This window comes from Panthera onca, chromosome B4, assembly GCF_046562875.1.
Source record: "Panthera onca isolate mPanOnc1 chromosome B4, mPanOnc1 haplotype 2, whole genome shotgun sequence".
Classification (NCBI taxonomy): domain Eukaryota; kingdom Metazoa; phylum Chordata; class Mammalia; order Carnivora; family Felidae; genus Panthera; species Panthera onca.
Genome location: NC_138345.1, coordinates 75,711,252 through 75,718,692, shown reverse-complemented (window position 1 = coordinate 75,718,692; position 7,441 = coordinate 75,711,252).

Genomic DNA, 7,441 nt, shown 5'->3' with positions numbered 1-7,441 from the left:
TTTCAAGTCAGGTCATAAAGCTTCTCACACATAGAGACTAGGCCTATCATCTATGGATTTCAATACAGAATCTTTGGGTGATCACCTCAGGATCCAAAAGCCCCTTATAGGTGCTATTCTGAGAAAACTATGTTGTCCCTGCAACCTGCTTTATATCTCTCTCTTAGACACTGCCAAACATACCCAAATGTTCTGAGAAGATGTGGATCATACTGTCCTGTTCATGCCTGTGAACGCAATTTCTACCAAGTCTTTTGTTTGAGGGCCCTCATTTAATAAAACTTGTATTAATACACACTGAGCAGATGACTTCCTTCATTTATACAGTATGAGAATCCAGCAACATGATGCTTAGCGATACAAGGATGGATTATGTTTCACTGCAATTATACTGCTGACACATTGCTCTTTGAGAGCTCCTCTCCTAGTGGTTTAACAACTAACTAGCTCTAAGATAAAGAGGCAAAAAAAAAAAAAAAAAAAAGGCGCCCAGATTTGTAGCATGGCCAATTTCTATGGTGTAAATGTTCCCATCATGACCAGTTTCAAGCTACCAGTGTGACGTCTCTGAATACAGAGTTGGAAAGAGCTGCCTATATTCTGCTCGCATGAGCCCTAACAAGCAGTCCCCAGCATACCATCTGCATGTGACTATTTCATGTTTTCTGCCCAGTGTACATGTAAGAATGAAAGCATTTTTAATTATCAAACGTTTCTTTGTTCTGAAAATACCATTCAGTGGACTTTTCGGTTATGCCAAGGAAAAGGAAACATTTTATTCTAAAATGAAGATTTTGAGACAATGTGACTCCAAGGCACTGAACAAAGGTCTGGATAATGTAAAACGTGAATCTCTCCAGACTCTTCTTTTTTGAAGTTTATTTACGTATTTTGAGAAAGAGAGAGAGAGAGCATGTGCAGGCAGGGAAGGGGCAAAGAGAGAGGGAGGGGGAGATAGAGAAAGAGAGAGAAAGAGAGAGAGAGAGAGAGAGAGAGAGAGAGAGAGAGAGAGAGAGAATCCCAAGCAGGCTCCGTGCTGTCAGCACAGAGCCTGACACAGGGCTCAAACTCACCAACTGTGAGATCATGACCTGAACCAAAATCCAAGAGTCGGCCGCTTAACCAACTGACCCAGCCAGATGCCCCAGACTGTTCTTTTGAAAAGGCATTCTTTTCTAAATTAGAATTCAGATCACGAAGTCCCTAAAAATGATCTCCTGTTCTTATTAGATAAGCAAATGAGAAGGAGAGATCAGATGAATGTAGAAAGCGTTTAGGGGCAAAGTCTTTGCCTCACATTGAAAAAGGACTACCAGGTTGAATGGGCTGGGATTGCAGAGCCCAATCTGAACCACTCACCTAAAGACCTCAGGGAGTGTTATTACATATTGAATAACCTAGATTTGGGGAAGTGCAAGGATGAGGCATCACGGGGTTCTGAAGGATTGTCCTGGTAGGGCCTTTATGGCAAAGTCAACTCCAGGGGGAGCAGACATTCTGAGTCTCCACTGCCCCATAAGGGGACAGTGAGACCCAAGACCCTACAGTCTTCACCTTGACACAAGTGTGATGTACTACATAATTTATTTCCATATAAAGAGCATTCTCTATTAAACAATACATAGAGTAGTGGTTCAAAGTCAAATGCTGGAGACAGATAGGTCCAGGTTTGAATTTTCATTTTGTCACATATCAGCTGTGAGAGACCTTGGGCATATTATCTAATTTCTCTGAACCTCAGTTTCCTCAAGAGAGGAAAAAAAGTGAATATAATTGTACCTACACCTAAGAATTATTTTGAGGATTAAACTAGATAATATAGTATTTAGCCTTGATAAGGTACTCAAAAATTAGTAATAATCGCAACCATAAATATCTCTTCAGACCCACTCCGGAGGCTAGATGCCTGATGGAAGTAGATATTTATGTCATCTCAGCATCAATGTTTACTAAATCTCAGCCCAGATTTGCCATTGTTTCCAGGTAAGTTCAGAGCTATAACCATCTACATCTGGGTAGGAGACACACAGGAAGCAAAATTTGAAGTCTATATTTGTATAGGATGGCTTGAGTAAGTGGGTTGTACCGGTCTCTGAAGCTCACCTAAGAGCCAGTATTTCATTTCAAGAGACAATGCAGGTTATTTCTGGGGATCTTTATCAGAATCTCTGGACTCCTATTTGAAATGGTGCCATCATTCGCACCAGGACTTCTGTTGTCACTAAGGTGATCTCAAGCTGTCAACGAATGTTGATGCGACCTCAGAACTGGAAGTCATCTAAATCTGATGAAATCTTTCTTGTCTGTGTTCTTCTCTCAGACTCTTTATTATGCATTTAGTTAAGCTGGTGACACCAGATATAAGCTTTACTTTAATTAAACCATTCTCCAGTGTCCTCTCACCGCTCTGCACTGAAAGAGCAGGCATTCACGGAGACGACACTGAGGATGGAACTCTTTGTGTCAAGTCTCCATTTTATGCTGATTTTCACTGAACACAAGATGGACTGTTTGCAGCAGGACCATTGGGGATAACGGGCACTGGATTTTGTGCAATGATTTTTATCTCTGGTGTTTCTGGCGCTGATTAAGGTTTCAGGCAAACAGAGGCACTGAGGACCTAGCAACAATTGCTACAGAGCTTCCTGGTTGCCAGCAACAGTAAATGCCACAGAGACACAAAGACTCAACCTTTCACATGTACACAATAAAACCTGGAGCTTGGTTTCCTATTTCAGACACAACAGAATCTTCCAGGTAGAGCACAACAGCTTCTTCTTTCCCCCATTTATACTAGATTTTTAAAATTTTGTACAGAAACACACTGCCCGGGAGCCTGTATGACAATCTTGCTTCTAAATTTGTTCAAGAACACTTACATTCTAACCTCTCTCTTAGTACCGTCCATTTTCACTATTTTGAGAGATAAATGGAATGAAATAGTATTGTGTATCTGATCTGGAATTTTAAATAAGGTGTGACTTGTTTAATGTGTTTGGAATTGGCAATCTTCTCTACAAAGTTACGGTTAGTTTCTACCCTTCTGATAATATTCAGGAATATTATCTGAAAGATCTTCTTCCCCAAGTACAGTCTCTAATTTGTTTTTAGAAAAGGTAGAAGCATACAGAATATGAAATAGAGCACTGGCAATTTAAGGTTTTTCCATGACTCATTCAAGGAAATTGCATAATAGCCCTTCCTCTGCCAACCTCACACACTCTTCTCAAATACCTTGCTCTTTTCTTTATTCCATTCCCCCACCCCTGTCACTTTTTCTATCCTTTCTGTATGCCATTATACTTTTTCTCTCTTTTCTCTTAAGACTGTAAAACTCTCTAGGGTATAGTCATGTGTTATGCAAGGTGATAAGGGAACTGAAGTGCCCCTAAGCTTGCTAGTCTGTCTCCTAGCAACGTATGACATGTTGCTTAGTAACATGAGGGGTGAGAGTGAAGTCTCTCTCACATATCTAAAAATACTGAAATCATTAACAAAAAATAATAGGGGGCTTATTAAGATATACCATGTTTACCATATAAGTTTGCCATGGAGGGAACTTATTTCAGGCCATGCTATCTTGAGTAAACCTCTATAATTCTTATAATCAGTATACTAGAAAAACAGCTTTTCTTATAAAGAGATAAAACAGCCTTTTCTAATCCTTTCTTTTCTACACATGCATAATCAATGTTTCTGCAGAATGAAGAAGTGTTTCCTAAATGATCTCTTAGGCTGCACAGATGAAGAAAAACACAGCCTTTCCTCTTCTCTGCACATGCATAATTGATTTGTAAATCTAAATGAAGACTGAGAAATGTTTCCCAAAACACCTCTCTAGGCTGGGTGTCATTTGGGAGTTATGTCTTTTAAGATTACAACAGTCTGGAAAGTAATTCTCTGCGAACTTATTCAGTGGTTTTCAGAATTCAGAAATAACTGGATCATACCACCCCAAACCATTACAACTCTTTAGTTCCAAAATGGTAAATATTAATCGAAGGGAATACTATTTACTGAATTAGATCTACTCAGTCTGACTCTGGTGCAGGATGCAGGAACTGGGAATCAGTTAACTAGCCCCCTAGTTACTTTAGCACTTTTAGGAAAAACTAGTATAGAGGGTGATTCTAATATGTTACAAAGGGTTATCCTCCACTATTTTGTCTCTTGGATTCATACGTAGGCATGGAGCCTATTTAAAGCAAACATTTCTAAATGAAATAAATAAGTAAACGCTTAAAAAAATAAAAATAAATTTAGATCTTGAGCTGTGTTTTTGTTAGAGAATTTAGGAGAAACGTATTTGCTTGGATTTATCCTTTTAAACTCAAACTTGCACGAGGCAGGCAATGTGAGACAGACAGCATGATCGTTTTATAAAGAATGTAGAGGTGGTGGTATGGTGTGAGACAGTGAACACTATCCTGGGATGAAGTTGGGAAATGTGACAGTTCTTTGTGTCAGCAGCTCCTGCACTGTCCTCTCTCACACAGCACTGGACACAATGTATTGTAATAGCAGTTTCAATCACTAGACCTTGAACTCCTCTGGGCCAGGAAAAAAGTTTTACGTCTTTTGCGCCAATGCTTAAAGAAGAAGCTTCAAAGACCAAGTCCTAAATATTTGCCACATCTTGCCCTTGAACTAGCCCCTTTGGCTAATAAAATTGGCCAAGCTTTAGAGGCACCTGGGTGACTCAGTTGGTTAAGCATCTGACTTTGGCTCAGGTCATGATCTCATGGTTTGTGAGTTCGAGCCCCGTGTCAGGATCTGTGCTGACAGTTCAGAGCCTGGAGCCTTCTTCAGATTCTGTGTGTCTCTCTCTCTGCCCCTCCCCTGCTCATGTTCTGTCTCTCTTTCTCTCTCTCAAAACTAAATAAATGTTAAAAAATTTTTTTAATTGGTTAAGCTTTAGAAAAATAGTTATTTGTTCATTATGCAAATATTTAGTAAGACAAATTGAAATATAATGGACAGAATTTAGTGATCAGTTGGGAGTAACTTGAAAGAGTTGATATACATAAAGTGCTAAGAATAGTGCCTGGTATATAGTAAACATTATACAAGGTTATTCTTATTTTAGTCTAGCTTGGTAGACTAGGCAGATGACAATGAACTGATATTGAGGATATAGAATAATGAAGAATATAGAACACTAAAGAGGGTAATGGAGAAGAATAACTAATTCCATTTAGATATGTTGAACTTGAGATACCCACAGGTCATCCAAAGGGATAAAGCCAAGTAAGAAATATAAGTCCTGAAGATGGGAACATGTTGTATAAGACATTTTAAAAGTGAATTCTGAATTTTTGTGTGGCTAGTGCTACATAAAAATAGACCAGTTGTAATTCCTCAGTATTTTACTTCCTACAACATGAAAACATCGATTCTGTTGTTCACTAGTAAATCAGCGTCACCCTGATTTATCTATGCTATGGAATTAGTTAAGACAGGGATTTGAAAGAAAGAAGAGAAGTGCACATTTGGATGGTTGGGGGAAGGGACTTTGGGGCATCTTTGACTACTATCAAATGCCTGCAGCCAGTGCACCATGGCAACCTTCCCAGGCTGCCACCTAATTTCCATATGCTTTAAGGGGAGGGTGGGGTAGGATGGAAGTGAAGCCTTCAGTGTGCATTCTTGTGAGTGTGTGTAATTTGGGCTAATAAAATGCAACCAAATTATAAATTGTGTTTTATGGAAAACTGAGATTATCTGCTGCCTCTCCACTTTCTTCTTTTTTTTCTCTTCTCAGGATGCCTTTGAGCCTCTTCAAATTTTGTCAAAGGTTGGATTTCAATAGTAGGCTTGCAGCCAGAGCAAAACTACAAATTAAAATGTGTATGTCAGGACATAAATATGTTGTTCAAAAGAGTTCACTAAGTGCCTGAACATCAATGAGCGACCTCAAAGCACTGTATTACAATACAAGAGATACATTTTTAATATTATAGGGTAGAGGTGTTTGCATTATTTCATAAGTCTTACTTCTGGGATCGAAATTCATTAATATTTCTCTCTACTATACAACAAAAGTCCTTCTCAAAATAGATGAAACTCAGTTACCAGAATCACCACTGATAATTCTTACCACTGTTATTCAGAAAAACTTATTATTTAGTAATATTGCATTGTGTTGACCAGAGTTTGAAAAAGATAATGTTAAGCTTTAAATAAAATTCTGAATTCAGGTGTGGGTCACATTCTTACCTAAATTGTTAATGAGGAATTTGGCCAAGGTGAATGTAGCAGGTAGTCTTTAAGGGCCATACACAGTAAGAGCCAAATCACTCAATACATCGATCAGTACTGAACCCTAAAGTAAATAAATGTAAATTCACCATGTCAGCATAATCATGTCCAGGAAGACTAGCCAGTCTCTCTGCATTATGTTCCCCTGTAACCAACTCTGCTCTGTCTATTCTTTCTGCACATAACAGTCAGAAGGATCTTTCTGAAATGCAAAGTTTATTATTCCTCTTTCCTTTAATGGCTCTCTTTGAGTTTGGAATAAGGTCCTTTCATAATCAATTCTTTGCTATAATCCTCCAGCCACCCAATCCCTTTCTCCTTACACTTCATGTAATAAACCATAACAAACCATTTCCAGTTTCTGAAACTAACCCAACTGTCTGTGTATTTGCATGTGCACTCTCTTCTCCATTTGTACCTGCTACTTCTATTTATTTTTCAAGACAATCCCAAGAATTGCCTCTTCCAGGAAGGTTTCCTGCATTCTTTATACCACACCATCCCCCAAAGACCTAGAGGTTATAGGTAATATATATCTCCTTGCACAGGACCATGCCATGCCTCTTTCTTGGGACTTATCAGAATGCATTATGTCCAATTAAATCTTAGCCAAATAAACATTTATTTATCCTACACTATACCTAGCCCAATATATGCAACTTAGTAGGCAATCTTATGTGTTTCCAAAAAGAAGAAACAAATGAATAAGTGTTTGAAAAATATAGGGCTGATCATTCATATGAGTTAATTACTTGGGTTAAAAAAGATAATTTAGAAAATAATGAAGTTGAAATATGTATGAGCTACTGAGAGGAGGGTTCCCAAATATACATATGGTAGCTTGATTCATGACAAAAGTGTCACTGGAGTCCAGTGGGGAAGTATGGTCTTATAAATAAATAGTGTTGGGCCAACTGGATATTCATATGGGGAAAAAAACAGATCTGACCTCTACATCACATCAAACACACACAAAAATATCGGTTCCTGTATGTATTGTGGAACTAAATGTAAAAGCTTAAACAATAAATCCTTTAGAAGAATCCATGACCTGTGGATAGGCAAAATTTTTTTTCTTTTTTTCTTTAAATGTTTATTTATTTAGGGGCGCCTGGGTGGCTCAGTCAGTTAAGCGGCCGACTTCGGCTCAGGTCATGATCTCGCGGTCCGTGAGTTTGAGCCC